Consider the following 16,139-nt stretch of genomic DNA (forward strand, 5'->3'; position numbering starts at 1 on the left):
AATAATAAACTTATTAATTAAAAATACAATTAATAATACTAATAATTAATACTAATAATAATAATAATAATAATAATAATAACAGGGAATATCCTAAATTAAATGAAACGATCACTTAAAATAACATTTGAAATAAGTCTAATTTGTATCTTAAAACTAAGATCGAACTAAAACCCATGATTGTGATATGTTCATATCTGCACAAGAACCTTTCAACATTACACTTATTTCGCTGTCAACTCAATCACTGCACTGGAACTACGACACATTTCACTGATTCTATCCTGATTTCACTAACACTTCAAAAACATTTCACTGTTCAAATACTTTGCACTGCCACTATAAACTATAAAGCTTCACTGTCAGGAACACGTTTCACTTACACAACACACTTCACTGACACAACATAATTCTTCACTGATACAAGACTTCAATAACAACATATCATTTACAACCTTTAAATACTGTGTATAATTACCGTCTATTAGTAAGGTCCTTAAGCCTATTTTTAAATACATTTTTGGTTGTTGGTAAAGCCTTTAGTAAGTCTGCAGGTAAAGCATTCCAGTCCCTGATAGTACGATTGAGAAAAGAAAACTTTCCAGTGTTCGTCCTCTGTCTTCTTTCCCTGAATTTATATGAGTGGTCGTTCCTTGAAGAGTAATTTGGCAGCTGCAACCTATTTTTTATTTCTCTCCAGGCAGGCTCACCTCTGTATGTTTTGAACAGTGCGCATAATCGAATTCGCATTCTCCTATCCGTGAGTGTGTCCCATTTTAATGGTGAATTTTTCCGACAACACTTGAGAGCCCGTTTTTGAATCTTTTCCAGTGTCTTAATATGTTCTATTGGACGTGTGCGTAAAAGAAGTGGAACTCGTTGATGTACATGGTGTATTCCTCAACGTATTCAGGATTTCCGAATGGTGCTCTTCATATTTGTAAATAGGGATTGAGGGAAGATGCATAGCTATGACCAGTGATCTTTATTAATTCTTGTTCTTGAATGCCAATGCGAGTCATATTTGAAACTGCTGTGCATCGACTGGAGAGGTTTGTAATTTTCTGTTTTCTTGACGTCCAGACCAGTGTAGTTTGAAATGTTGGCAAACAAAGAAACAAATGCTAGGGTAGCGATAAAAATAAACAAATGCTAGGGACGCGATAAAATTGTGCGATAAGCAGCCATGATTGCTTGAAAGACGTCCTTTCGTACCGTTTTATTGGTCAAAAGTAGTGTGACGTAGTAAAAGTGTAATAGTCAAGGTAATATTAATTTTATTTAGATATCTTTAATATTGGTTGGTTGGCCACTGACTCTTACTCTCATGGTAAATTGGCAGCCTATTTGGAGTATGAGATCTTGCTGTTAGGAATAACATTGTCGTGAAATAGAACAGTAGAATATAAGTCTGCAGATAAATAAGCAAAGACACAGGCTATTGAAACTTCGATCTCATTACGCATCACACACAGAACTGACGTTTGATTAGCGTTGAGTTTTTTCATGATGAAATGAATGTGAGAGGTTGGGTAAATATCTATAAGTACTCGTTCTGTCATTTCAAGAAGAAAACATTCCAGAAATCTCCGATTTTTGTCCCATAAATTAAAACGCTATGAAAAAGTGAGCGGAAAGCATTAAAAATTCTAAAAATTTAAAGAAAAAATCTGAAAACTTCCAATTTTTGCAAGTAAATTCAAAATACCAAAAATAACAAAAACAAAAAAAGAAAATCTGTAAATATAGACAAATTCAGAGCTATATTTCAATTTATAATAACGATCAACTTAACATTTCAATATTCCAAGAAAAGCCTTGGAAATAAGAGTTAAAACAGGAAATTCTAGAAAGGGTGCAATGGGACCAAGTGGCACATAGGCAATAACATTGGATGTAGGTTTGTTTGCCATATTAAAAATGCAGAAACATGGTTTTACCCTTACAAGGACCGATGTTTCTAGTTCGCTTACAGTTTTGCTGAAGAACTTGACAATATTCTCTGACGTCTGAGACAACACTTCCTATCTCGGAAACGAACTGGAAAAGATACTGTTACTTTGACCTTTTAGGATTTTGTTTCAATAACATGTTTATAAGGTCCCGCACCGTAGCGTCATGGTCTAAGGCATCCTGCCTAGGACTCGCGGTAAGGAATTCGCGCTGATTGGAGTCCACAAGGGAGAATAAATTTTCTCATGAAATTTCGGCCAGTGCATGGGACCGGTGTCCACCCAGAATCGTGGGTAGCTATTGTAGGTAGCGAAATTCGGTTACGAAAGTCAGCTATAACGACTGGGGGGGATCATCGTGCTAACCACACGATACCTCCATTCTGGTTGGATGATCGTCCACCTCTGTTTCAGAATGTGGACGTGAGGCCAGCAACCGGCTGCTCGATCATGGTCCTTCATGGGCTGTCGTGCTTCGGATTATTATTATTATTATTATTATTATTATTATTATTATTATTATTATTATTATTAAACATAGAGAATTTAATATTGACACCCATCTGGCATTTATTGATATGAAGAAAGCCTTCGACAGAGTAGATAGAAACAAATTATTGAATATTTTAGCACATGATGGTATTCCAAATCAATTAATAACAGCTATTTACAATATTTATAATAATAATAATAATAATAATAATAATAATAATAATAATAATCTTATACAGGTTAGGATTGAAAACAAATATTAAAAATGGAAACGAATAAATCAATGAGTGAGACAGGGTTGTAATTTATCTCGTCTATTATTTATAATATACATGATTCACATTATTAAGGAATGGAGATTGAAACCACATGGCAGTATATCGATAAGTCGTTTGTCCCAAATAGATATCTTATTATTTGCTGATGATAGCCTACTGTGTTTATGGCAACTTCAGAAGATAATTTACAACGTTTGGTTTACAACTTTAATCAAATGGCAGAAAGTTTCAATATGGCAATTTCAACTGACAAATATAAAGTGATGGCTTTTTCAGGAAAGGAACTAGTCCGTAGCAAAATTTGCATCAATAAGATCATCGAACAAGTAAAAAATTTTAGTTATCTCGGTTACCAAATTTCATATGAAGAAGAAAAGGATTTGAATGAGAAAATTATTAAATTCAACAGAGCAATGAGAATAATTAATCAGATATTCCAACCAACTTTAGTACAAAAACACACGCGCACCAGAATTTATAAAACATTGGCCAGACCTGTACTCTGTTTTGGTAGTGAAGCTTGGACGATATGTAATATTGATTCACAAACATTAACGGCGGCAGAAATGAGAATGGATCAGATTAGAAATTTTGACGTTGTGAAAGAATTGCAAATTGAACCTATTACGAAATACCTACCGAAATACAGACAAAACTGGAGATCACATGTTATCAGAATGCCTCGTTCTAGAATTCCACGCCAAATTTTAAATTACCATCCTGTGGGCAGACCGTTCAAGCGTTGGCAAGAGACCGTAACGGGCAAGGATGATTATGATGATGATGATGATTATTATTATTATTATTATTATAACATGTTCATAAGCGTTTCAATTTATTTCTGTGTTTTTTTAAGGAAAATTCACTAAAAGAGGAAAAAACAAAAAATCAAGTTTTTGAAAAATTTCAAACGATCATAATTATGCACTTAGACACTATATTTGTGTGTCCATTGCATGAAACCTCATTGTATTACAAAAATTTGTTATGGATTTACTTAAAAATAATGGTGGTCATCTATTCCCATATCCTATGGCCATCTCACTCACACATGTTGGGAGAGATGGCTAGTGGCTTATTAAATTTCAAACATGTTTTTTTATTACATCAGTGAACTTTGTGCGCTCTGAGGCACTGTAGTGGTGAAATATAACCTTCAAGGAACGTATTTGATTTATTTCGAATTTATTTACCAAACGGAACTTTGAATTACTCTATAGAAGAGAAATGTTCAGCTGATTCAATATCCTCTTCTTGTCATTTGGCGAAGCAGTGTGGTTTAGCCATCTCATCTGAAGTGATGGGTGGAAGCGATCTGCGGAATAGCTTCATTTGCTCCTGGGACCAGATCAAACATTGCTTTAAATCTTTGACAGTGAACTTATCGGTATCACAAAACTTAGTAAGTTTTTTAAGGGGAAATAATGTGGGCCATAGTAACCAGAGGGAGAAACTTTAAATGCCACAAGAGAAAAGCTAAAAAGAAAATAATGTCTTTTTAGTATTTTATATATAAAATACATCAATTTTGTGTATTTAAATAACACATGTAGTCAAAACTCTCTATAGCGATATTTAGGGGAACAAAGAAAAATATCGTTATAAAGAGACGTATTGTTATAAGGAGAGTTTTAAAAATAAGAGTTTAATTGGCAAAAGGTTTTGTAATCAGCTTGCTTGGTGCATATATTATAGTATAAAGTATTAAAATTATTATCAGTGAAACCCTCTTAATATGCTGCCCATTGACTGGCCTACATTTTTTTAAAGAAATCACTTAAGTTATGTCAGTTTGTTTCAGAGTTTGTCTTGACGGAAATTTACACACACAAAAATCTTATTAAATCCAAAGACACTAAATACTCTTCTGGAACTTAACTAACACTAGATAGGAACTGTTGAAGTGATTCACACGCTGCCCATTGTACTGTCCTACATTTTAAAAAAGAAATCACTTATGTCAGTTTGTTTCGGAGCTCTATTCACGAAAATTGACACACATAAAAACTTTATTAAATCCAAAGACACTAAATACCCTTCTGGAACATCACTAACACTAAATAGGAACTGTTGGAGTGATTCACACGCTGCCCATAGTACTGTCCTACATTTTTTGAAAGAAATCAATTTTGTCAGTTTGTTTAGGAAGCTCTCTTCACGGAAATTGACACACATAAAAACCTTATTAATACTCTTCTGGAACATCACTAACACTAGATAGGAATTGTTGAAGTGATTCACACGCTCCCCATTGTACTGTTCTACATTTTTTTTAGAAGAAATCACTTATGTCAGTTTGTTTCGGAGCTCTCTTCACGGAAATTGATACACATAAAACTTTATTAAATCCAAAGACACTAAATTCTCTTCTGGAACATCAATAACACTAGATATGAACTTTTGAAGTGATTCACACGCTGCCCTTTGTACTGTCCTACATTTTTTGAAAGAAATCACGTATGTCAATTTGTTTCGGAGCTCTCTTCACGGAAATTGACACACATAAAACTTTATTAAATCCAAAGACACTAAATTCTCTTCTGGAACATCAATAACACTAGATATGAACTTTTGAAGTGATTCACACGCTGCCCTTTGTACTGTCCTACATTTTTTGAAAGAAATCACGTATGTCAATTTGTTTCGGAGCTCTCTTCACGGAAATTGACACACATAAAGACCTTATTAAATCCAAAGACACTAAATACCCTTCTGGAACATCACTAACACTAAATAGGAACTGTTGGAGTGATTCACACGCTTCCCATAGTACTGTCCTACATTTTTTTTAAAGAAATCAATTTTGTGAGTTTGTTTAGGAAGCTCTCTTCACGGAAATTGACACACATAAAAACCTTATTAATACTCTTCTGGAACATCACTAACACTAGATAGGAATTGTTGAAGTGATTCACACGCTCCCCATTGTACTGTTCTACATTTTTTTAGAAGAAGAAATCACTTATGTCAGTTTGTTTCGGAGCTCTCTTCACGGAAATTGACACACATAAAATTTTATTAAATCCAAAGACATTAAATTCTCTTCTGGAACATCAATAACACTAGTTATGAACTTTTGAAGTGATTCACATGCTGCCCTTTGTACTGTCCTACATTTTTTTAAAGAAATCACGTATGTCAATTTGTTTCGGAGCTCTCTTCACGGAAATTGACACACATAAAGACCTTATTAAATCCAAAGACACTAAATACTCTTCTGGAACATCACTAACACTGGATAGGAACTGTTGAAATGATTCACAAGCTGCTCATTGTACTGTCCTACATTTTTAAAAAGAAATCACTTATGTCAGTTTGTTTCGGATCTCTCTTCACGGAAATTGACACACATAAAGACCTTATTAAATCCAAAGACACTAAATACTCTTCTGGAACGTCACCAATATTAGATAGGAACTGTTGAAGTGATTCACACGCTGTTACCGATACTGCCTTTCCTGGAGTTACAGTTGAAGTGACTTGTTCCTCCAGATCCAGGGGAAGAAAGGGTATCCAAAGTAAATATGCAGTGATCAGTTAAACTGAGATCCCTCATCAAGTAAGATCACATACCTTATTGTATGGTTTAGCGACAAGCATTTCATTTTACCGGGCTTTATCGTAATAGAGACAGAAAATACTACACTGGGAAACATTAAAGTGTATCGTTCAGTAGAGATATATCGAAATACAAGATATCGTTATATCGGGAGAATTTTTACATTTAAGGAATACATTTTATGCTGGGAACTATATTTTTAATCGCAATAGAGTGGTTTATCGTTATACGGAAATTTCACTGTATACTGGAAGGAATGGTGAATGGAAGAAAATTTCGGAGCTGAAGAAGATGTCAGATGATATACGACATTAATATATTATATGGATCATACTAGAGATGATTAACGATCGAGAAAGCAGGACTAACAGCGCCCGCAAAGCCGAAAACCCCCACGACAATGTTGTACACGTCGCGTTGTTGATGTGAAGACTGCTTGTGAGTCTTCCGAGACGTCGAGATTGATCACTCCCGAAGTCCCGAACATCAAGCAGCCTTGGATCGCCAGAGTTGTTTAAACCTGACTGAACTTTCATCTAATTTGGCAACTGTTATATATGTATAAACAATCAAGTAGCCTATTTGAAACATCGTCTCTACCTATCAGTGTACAATAATCCGTTCCCCAGCCTTTATTTAATTACTAGGCCCTTATTAAAAGGCTAGGATTTTTATTTACATATGTTTGAGATCAAGTGTGGAATATCAAGTAAAAAGATTTTAATGCCATATTTTATGTTTCTTAGAAATGCAAATTTATTTGAGAATTTTTTTTTTCTATGTATATAACCGTAGGTAATATCATGTAATAGAACCAGAACATTTTGATAACTAAGATACTGTTCTGTTTTGTCTTTTTTGTGCCATTTAAACATTTATAATGTTATTTATTTCAATTATGTATGTTATTCAAAGTTACGAAATCTTTCCACGCCGACCAAATGCTATTTCAAGAATGATGAGCGAGACTTTAAGCGCACGAGAATGACGAGACGAGACTCGAAAGACAAATGCAACGAACACAGCGAGCGAGAGCGGCAGTTAGTTTTATTCATCTCTAGATCATATCTATTTATTCTATCTATTTATTTATTTATTCTGGCGAAGTTAAGGCCATTAGGCCTTCTCTTCCACTTAGCCTGAAACAAAAGAAGCTGATACAATTTTACAGACTAATATTTAAAGAACACTAATAAAAATTTATATAGTTATACAAGCACAAGTCGAGTAAAATAATGCGAACATACTAAATAATAATCACAAAATAATATAAGGCTAGAAGTTACACTCAATGAATATGCAAGCGGTAAGTGAACCAATATTACAAATTACAAGAATAACAAATTCAAATGTAAATTATAACTATACAACACTGAGGAAAATTACATATATACACATATACACAAAAAGGAGAATTAAACCTGAATGCTGGTCACGTGCTTAAACAATTCACTTTTAAATTTCAATATCGTTCGACAGTTCCTGAGGGAGCTGGGTAGGGAGTTCCAGAAACGAATTGCTGATACTGTGAAAGAGGAAGAATAGTGAGCTGTTTTATGGCAAGGCATAGATAATAAAGGGTCATTTTTAGAACGAGTACCCATGCTGTGATAAGAGGATAAGAAATTAAAACGCACCGAGAGATAGTTAGGCGAAGAAGTAATGATGATGCGATTATAGGAAAATTAGTGAGTGGATATATCTTCGGTCCTGTAATCTTACCCATTGGAGCGTTTCAAGGGAAGGTGTAATGTGGTCGTATTTGCGGATGTTGCAATTGAAACGTATGCAGGCATTATGAACGCGCTGCAATCATACGCAGGGACTAAGAGGAAGGAAAATAATAGCGAAGATTGTAGAATGCCGGTCTTGCAGTAAAATATCTATCTCTGGGCAGAAAACAATAAATTATGAATGAATGCATGAATGAATGAATGAATGAATACGAAATAATGTTCGAAAACCCTTTCAAATTACAAAATACATATGTAGGCTATTTTAAATACATTTTAAATACATTTCAAATACGTCGACCTGGTTGGCGAGTTGGTATAGCGCTGGCCTTCTATGCCCAAGGTTGCGGGTTCGATCCCGGGCCAGGTCGATGGCATTTAAGTGTGCTTAAATGCGACAGGCTCATGTCAGTAGATTTACTGGCATGTAAAAGAACTCCTGCGGGACAAAATTCCGGCACATCCGGCGACGCTGATATAACCTCTGCAGTTGCGAGCGTCGTTAAATAAAACATAAAATTTTAAAACATTTCAAATACTGCTCAGCCATCTTCGTATTTGTCTGTATATGGATATATACAGGGCGGAAGTGAAATAACCTTGCAGGTTTTCAGAGGGAATAGTTCATGTTGTATGTAACAAAAAAGTGTAATACCGTATTAGTGGAAAATTCATAGTTCAATCAGAAAAAAAAAAAAATAAGGTTTTTTTTTTTTTTTTTTTTTTTTTTTTTTCAAATTGTTTAACACACTCTTATTCGGTAACTGTTGAGAATAGGATCGTGAGTTTTGTCCATATCAATGAAAATCTAACAAAGTATCATTTGGACGGAGTTATCACAGTCTACTATATACAGTCACGAAGCTTGAGTTTTGAGGGTGCTAGAAACAATAGACTGTGACGGTACTATTTTGCATTGCCTGTAATGAGGCGATATTAGCGATCCTAGTGGTGAGCAACTATCTAATGTTTGCATATTTACTACGTATTGAACTTCGCGACTGTGGAGTTATGCAATAAGAGACCAATCGTCAAAAACATGTTTTCGAGATACTGATTATTGAAATAAATCTAATTTTTATTAACAATTTTATGCGAGAAGCATAGTAACATACATAGTAATACAAAAAATAGCACAAGTAACACTAATAAAAGACTAACGGATTTTTTGATAACAGACCAACAGTTGATTGAATACTCCCAAGCAAAATAAATAAATAAATTCTATGCAACAAACGAATTTCGCTCATATCAGTTATAGCATCAAAATGCGGATATCGCATTCTTTATTTTTTCCGAGTTAAATAAACCAGCCAATTCGTTTAAATATCTCAATTTTTTCAAATTGTTTATTGTTGCGTAACTCCTTCCATTTATCCCTCTGACGTATTTCAATAGCGTCGATAGTTCTCGTGTAAATTTAATTTAAAACCGCTAATTTCAGGCCACCTAACAATCCGATCACATTGCAACGTTGTAGCCAGAGAGGGAGGTGGTAAGTAGTTCACTTAGGAATATAGATAGACTTGAGTTCGTTGACCTCTTACATCTGTATTACGAGAAAAAAGAGCAGCATGTTAGCGTCGATGTTGCCAGAGTGCTAAAATTTTCAACTTAATTTTATAGACAACCGTGCATTTAAGCATAAAACGAAATATAGATTCTCTTTTCATTTAGATGTACCCTGCCACCAGCGTAGCTTAGTCGACTATAGGCCCGCTCTCAATTAACGGAAACGAATCGAACAGAATTTCTCTTCACAATGTATTTAAATGGAAGATAGCAGAAAGCGGCGCATCGAGTCGAGTCGAATCGACCAGAACAGAATTCAGGAGCAAGAATATTTATTCCAGTGCCGGAACAGAATTTCTTGTTTCGGGTACAATAGTAAGTTCGTGAAAAAAACAAATGAACCACATCCATTCTTGGCGTCTTAATTTGTTTACTATTGAAAGTTATTGCTGAAATAGTACGTATAAAAAATCTCAATTTAATATGAACGAAGAAAAATGAATAAATATTTTGCAGAATTATCCTCTTTTGTATGACAAAACACATAATTACTGTTCGGTTCGATTCCACTAGATGTGAGCGGCAACAGACTCTTCATTCCGTTTCGGTTCGATACCTCTAAATGGATTCCTCTAAATGCCGATCCGGAGTAGCACTTGGGCGCGGGTTCGATTCTCGGTTGAGCTGATTACCTGGTTGGGTTTTTCAGAGGTTTTCCCCAACCGTAAGGCGAATATCAGGTAATCTACGGCGAATACTCGGCATCACTTCGTCAAATACAGTCTCGCTATCACCAATCTCATCAACACTAAATAACCCAGTAGTTAATACAGTTCATGAAATAACCAAGTAAAAAAAAAAGAGTACCCAGCGCCCCTTTCAATCCGCAGGATTATTTTGCTTCCACTCTGTATGTAATGTATGTATGTATGTATGTATGTATGTATGTATGTATGTATGTATGTATGTAGTAGTAGTAGTAGTAGTAGTAGTAGTAGTAGTAGTAGTAGTAGTAGTAGTAGTAGTAGTTTTATTTTGCCTGGCAGAGTTAAGGCCATAAGGCCTTCTCTTCCACTCAACCAGGTTTCAATAATGTACATGAAATACAAAATTATGTGATAACAACAAAACAACACAAAAGAAGATACCTTAGAAATTACATAAAATATAATAGAAAATTACAAATAGTCAACATCAGTTACATAATATAAAATTACAAATAGTCAACATCAGTTACATAATATAAAATTACAAATAGTCAACATCAGTTACATAATATAAGGACAATATAAAATAAAGTAGAAAATTACACATAATCAAAATCAGCTACATAACATAAGGGGAATATAGACGCACGCACACACACAAAATTCATAAGACCTGAAATGCTCGAGATAAATTCGACGATTAATTCACTTGAGATATATAGTATACAGTTAACATACCAATAGGAAAATACCGTACATGTGGGTTACAAGACATAAAATGTGGAATATCAAAGTCGTACTAAATGACATACAAATACAAATGATTAAGTAATATATCAAGATGTATGTATGTATGTATGTATGTATGTATGTATGTATGTATGTATGTATGTATGTATGTATGTATGTATGTATGTATGTATGTATGTATGTATGTATGTATGTATGTATGTATGTATGTATGCGCGTGTGCGTAATGAATGTATGTATGTAATTAATGTTTCCGGACCTCCACCTCAGAATATGCATGACAGCACACTGGTAACAAACAACTATCCTAGATTGCAGGTCACGACCACTACCATCTCTTCCACGCAACGTTAAAGTTGTGCTCGTTAGCCCTTGGTCGACTGAACCAGAATATACTGCGAATTGTATGCTTCAGTGATTTATCAGAAAATCTAACCCAGTTTCCCTTACATCATGGATTAATTGCGGAGGTCTACATAGTTTCACACTCCATTTCAGTTCTCTCTGACAGAATGTGACAATTTATTTTGGCAACAATTAAAAAATTATATGAACTCAGCCAATTAGGAAAGCAATTACGTAGCCTCTGGAATGGAGAAGGTACAGTATAGCCGAAGTTTTGTTTCATTAACGCCTCGCAGCTGGTACCGCAAAGCGCCTATAAAATTCGGTAACATTCTTTAACAGGCAATTGCTTCGTGCAGTTCCCCGACACTCTGATATGGAGAACAGTACGATATGTTAACAGTGGCTTTAAAATAACTTGTTCTATTATGTGCTAAGAAAATCGTTTTCGCGATGTGCAGTCATTAGATTCAATTGAATAGTCGAGGCATTTCGGATTCAAGAGGTCGCAGATTCGTTGATCATCTGGGCGTTCAGCATTGTGGCAAAACTTGCTACTATTATGACACGTTTTTTTATTTATTTATTCATTTGTTGTTGATCATAACAGACAAAGCTCAATTACAATGTTATCGAGTAACAAATTAATTTATAAAACATAAACAAGGAAAAGGAAACATACACTTATTAAAAACTGAAACAAAATAGAAATAAGAGAAAAAAAAAAGAGAAATTGAAATAAGGTGTGAAAGTAGCTTCAAATTAACTAACAACAATATTCTGTAAAATATGATAACAAATAATTCTGTATCTAGAGAAATTCATATTGAAAATATCAACATTCGGATGAGGATGTAATTTATTGTATAACTGTAACATTTGGAAAACTGGGGAATTTTTGTGGGATTCAGTATTTGTCCTTGGTATGAAAAATAAATTTCGAAATTTCGTTTTAAGGTTAGGTGCATATAATGTTATACTACTAGGTTCAAAAAGTTCCCGGAATTTTACTACCATTTTTCGTATTAATATATAACAAGGGATATTATACATTTGTTTTGTTGGTAACATTCATGATGTCATTTCCTTAAAGTTTGCTGATAATGGCAATTATTGGTTTTGAGTTGTAGGCAATTGTTTATCATAGTGTTTTGTTTGTTCGTCGCATTTTGTAATTATGTCCACAGAGCAAAGTACAAACATCAAGTTCTGTGTTTTGCTGGGGACATGATCAGTATGGCTGATGAAGATGGTGATTTCTTAAACAAAATGAAACTGGTGCTACTTGTACGACCCAGTCCCTAAACGACAGTCATCTGAGTGGAAATCGAAAACATCTCCTCGGAAGCAAAAATTTCCTAGGGACACTTCCAAAGGCAAAGTTATTTTAAATGTTATGTTTTATTTAACGACGCTCGCAACTGCAGAGGTTATATCAGCATCGCCGGATGTGCCGGAATTTTGTCCCGCAGGAGTTCTTTCACATGCCAGTAAATCTACTGACATGAGCCTGTCGCATTTAAGCACACTTAAAGCAAAGTTATGTTGGAAGTTTTCTTCGACTCTCAGGGTCTCATGCACCATGAGTTCATTCCAGAAGGTCGTACTGTAACAAAAGAATTGTACGTAGAAACCCTCCGTCGCCTCTGGGACGCAGTGAGAAGGAAACGTCCAGAAAAGTGGGTAGAAAACAACTGGTTCCTTATGCATGACAATGCACCTGCTCATCGCGCAATTATTGTAAAGAATTTTCTTGCCAGGCACAACATAACTGCTTTGGATCACCCACCATACTCTCCTGATCTCTCACCACCTGATTACTTTCTGTTTCCCCGTCTGAAAAGTCATCTGAAAGGACGGAGATTCAATGCTGAAGAGGTTATCGCAAACGCGACGAGAGCACTAAGACGGGTTTCACAAAATGGCTTCCAGGCCTGCTTCCAGGAACTCTACACGCGTTGGCAAAAGTGTGTTGTTGCGGAAGGCAACTATTTTGAAGGGAATGCTGTAGAATAGTGTTTAAGGTACGTTGTTTCTATGATGCTAGCAAATTCCGGGAACTTTTTGAACCTAGTATGTATAATAAAATAAACCAACACAGTCCAACTTATTGTTAATAATTTCATAGAGAAATTTTAAAGATTGACAACCTTACAATAACATTTAAATCTCATTATACTTATAGACGTAACCACGGAAACAACTTCTCATTAAATTGTTCCAATAAAACCTTAGTAAATTGTTAAATGTAATCGGTGACGAGAACGCCAGTAACTAACATGTAATCGGTGGCCAGAACGCAGTGACTGAAATGTAATCGGTGACAAGAAGGTGACATCTCCTGTGACGAGAATTCCTAGACCAATAGCGAGATCGTATTTTGCGAGATGATGCCGAGGATTCGCCATATTATATTACTGACATGTATGTGTGTGTGTGCGTGCGTGCGGGTGCGTGTGTGTGTGTAACCAATGTCTATCCATTTCACTTGCGTGATTCGGGTTTCGCATATTGCGGTTAGATGGCAGGACTGTGATCCATTTTTGAGTTGTACACCACTTCGGCGGGCCACGCTGTGCGTGATGTGCATCTGTGGAGAGTTATGTCGTGTCCTAGAATAATTGTATGTGTAAGTGTTCTTCTTTAGGCAGGAAAAATAATGGTCTAGATATGTGGGAGTTATTTGATGGTTTCGAGAGAGGAATCAGGAGAGGGTACAACGTTCACTGACATCGTTACGTGAATGTTACGAATTTTAGACTTCGTTCGATAATTTTGTGTTAAACATGTGAAGTCAATCTGTTATCACAGTCTATATATAGTCACGAAGCTCAATATGTAGTAAATATGCATCCATAGATAGTTGCTAACCACTAGGATCGCTAATATCGCCTCATTACAGACAATGCGAAATAGTACTGGCACAGCCTATTGTTCCTAGCACCCTTACAACTCAAGCTCCGTGACTGTATATACTAGACTGTGCTGTTATGTTAATTATTTATTATCTTGCATATTTCAAACTCTTCTTCTAGTCTCATTTTTCGTTGGATAATGTTCCATCCAGTCGTTTGCTCTTATATTACCGATACGTTAATAAGTAGGCCTAAGTCATCTCCAATCCCTCAAATTAATTGTTTTATTTTGTTCCAAATAAGCAATGGGGATAATAAGAAAGTATCTTTAAAGAACAAGCAGAGCATAGTTTTACATAATTTATTATCTACTTCTTTTCAAGACATTTTCAATATTCCACTGCCAACGATACCATCATGAGAATGTCATAACCTGGCAAGACCAAGAAAACGTTGGATTCAGACTGTGACAGACTATATGGTCTAAGTCGAGATGGACTACAACCCGCTTGGAGTTGGACCATGCCAGCACAGTGTAGTATATACAGTCGCGAAGCTCAATACGTAGTAAATATGCAAACATTAGGTAGTTGCTCACCACTAGGATCGCTAATATCGCCTCATTACAGGCAATGCAAAATAGCACCGTCACAGTCTATTGTTTCTAGCACCCTCAAAACTCAAGCTTCGTGACTGTATATAATAGACTGTGATGCTAGCGTATTCTGTTTGCTGAAAGATCTTATAGGCCTATTCGATATTTCTGTCGTTATTTTCAGTTTTACTCTTTCATGTTTCAGAGATTCGAACCGTGAATGATTACCGACGGCAGGATTCGACATCCTTAGCTATTGCTGTTGGACATTCTGCTTCATAGTCCTATGATGTTTCGATCGATTATTTATTCCCGTTTAAAGTAGTTAATACTACTAGAATCACCTGGAATCGGAGTTCGAAAAAAAAAACACAAAATACGAAAGGAATGGCTCAGGATTGAACTCTCTCAGGCTGTGAAACATTCAGAAGAACCCATCACTCTAGCTAAAAGCATGAACTACTTCAATAGACCCGCATATTACTAACCACTGTTTCTTTATTCAGGCACATCGTATCAATCATTACACCCGTGTATGTTTTTATTATTTTAGTTGTTTTCAGTCGTTACTAAAACTAAAATAAAAGCGCTGCGAGTTAAAGATTTCCAATAAAAATTATTGTGTATCCACCAACAGTCGTATTGTGCGTGTTGCCTAAAAAAATTAAAAAAGGTCTTGATTCAGAAAATGTGAAAATGAGGTCTACAATACTATTAACATTTCATAGAACATATGCATAGTTAATTACAAATGGCTTTTAAGGAACCCACAGGTTCATTGCCACCCTCACATAAGCTCGCCATCGGTCCCTATCCTGAGCAAGATCATCATATCCCACCTCCCTCAAATCCATTTTAATATTATCCTCCCATCTACGTCTCGGTCTCCTCAACGGTATTTTTCCCTCCAGCCTCCCAACTAACACTCTATATGCATTTCTGGATTCGCCCATGCGTGCTACATGCCCAGCCCATCTCAAACGTCTGGATTTAATGTTCCTAATTATGTCAGGTGAGGAATAGAATGCGTGCAGTTCTGCGTCGTGTAAATTTCTCCATTCTCCTGCATCTTAATCCCTCTTAGCCCCAAATATTTTCCTAAGAAACGTATTCTCAAACACCTTTAATCTGTGTTCCTCTCTTAGGATGAGAGTCCAAATCTCACAACTATACAGAACAACCGGTAATGTGACTGTTTTATAAATTCTAACTTTAAGACTTTTTGAGAGCAGACTAGATGACAAAACTTCTCAACCGTATAATAACAAATAATAAATAATATTGATTCTGTGTTTAATTTCCTCCCTAGTGTCATTTATATTTGTTACTGTTGCTCCAAGATATTTGAATTTTTCCACCAC

At 35.5% G+C, this 16,139-nt stretch overlaps 1 protein-coding gene across 1 annotated transcript in view; it reads left to right on the forward strand.

Moving 5' to 3' along the window:
- Positions 1–16,139, forward strand: part of LOC138712645 (uncharacterized) — a 257,211-nt gene that overhangs the window by 111,804 nt on the left and 129,268 nt on the right. The window lies entirely within an intron of this gene.

This window comes from Periplaneta americana, chromosome 13, assembly GCF_040183065.1.
Source record: "Periplaneta americana isolate PAMFEO1 chromosome 13, P.americana_PAMFEO1_priV1, whole genome shotgun sequence".
NCBI classification, from domain to species: Eukaryota; Metazoa; Arthropoda; class Insecta; order Blattodea; family Blattidae; genus Periplaneta; species Periplaneta americana.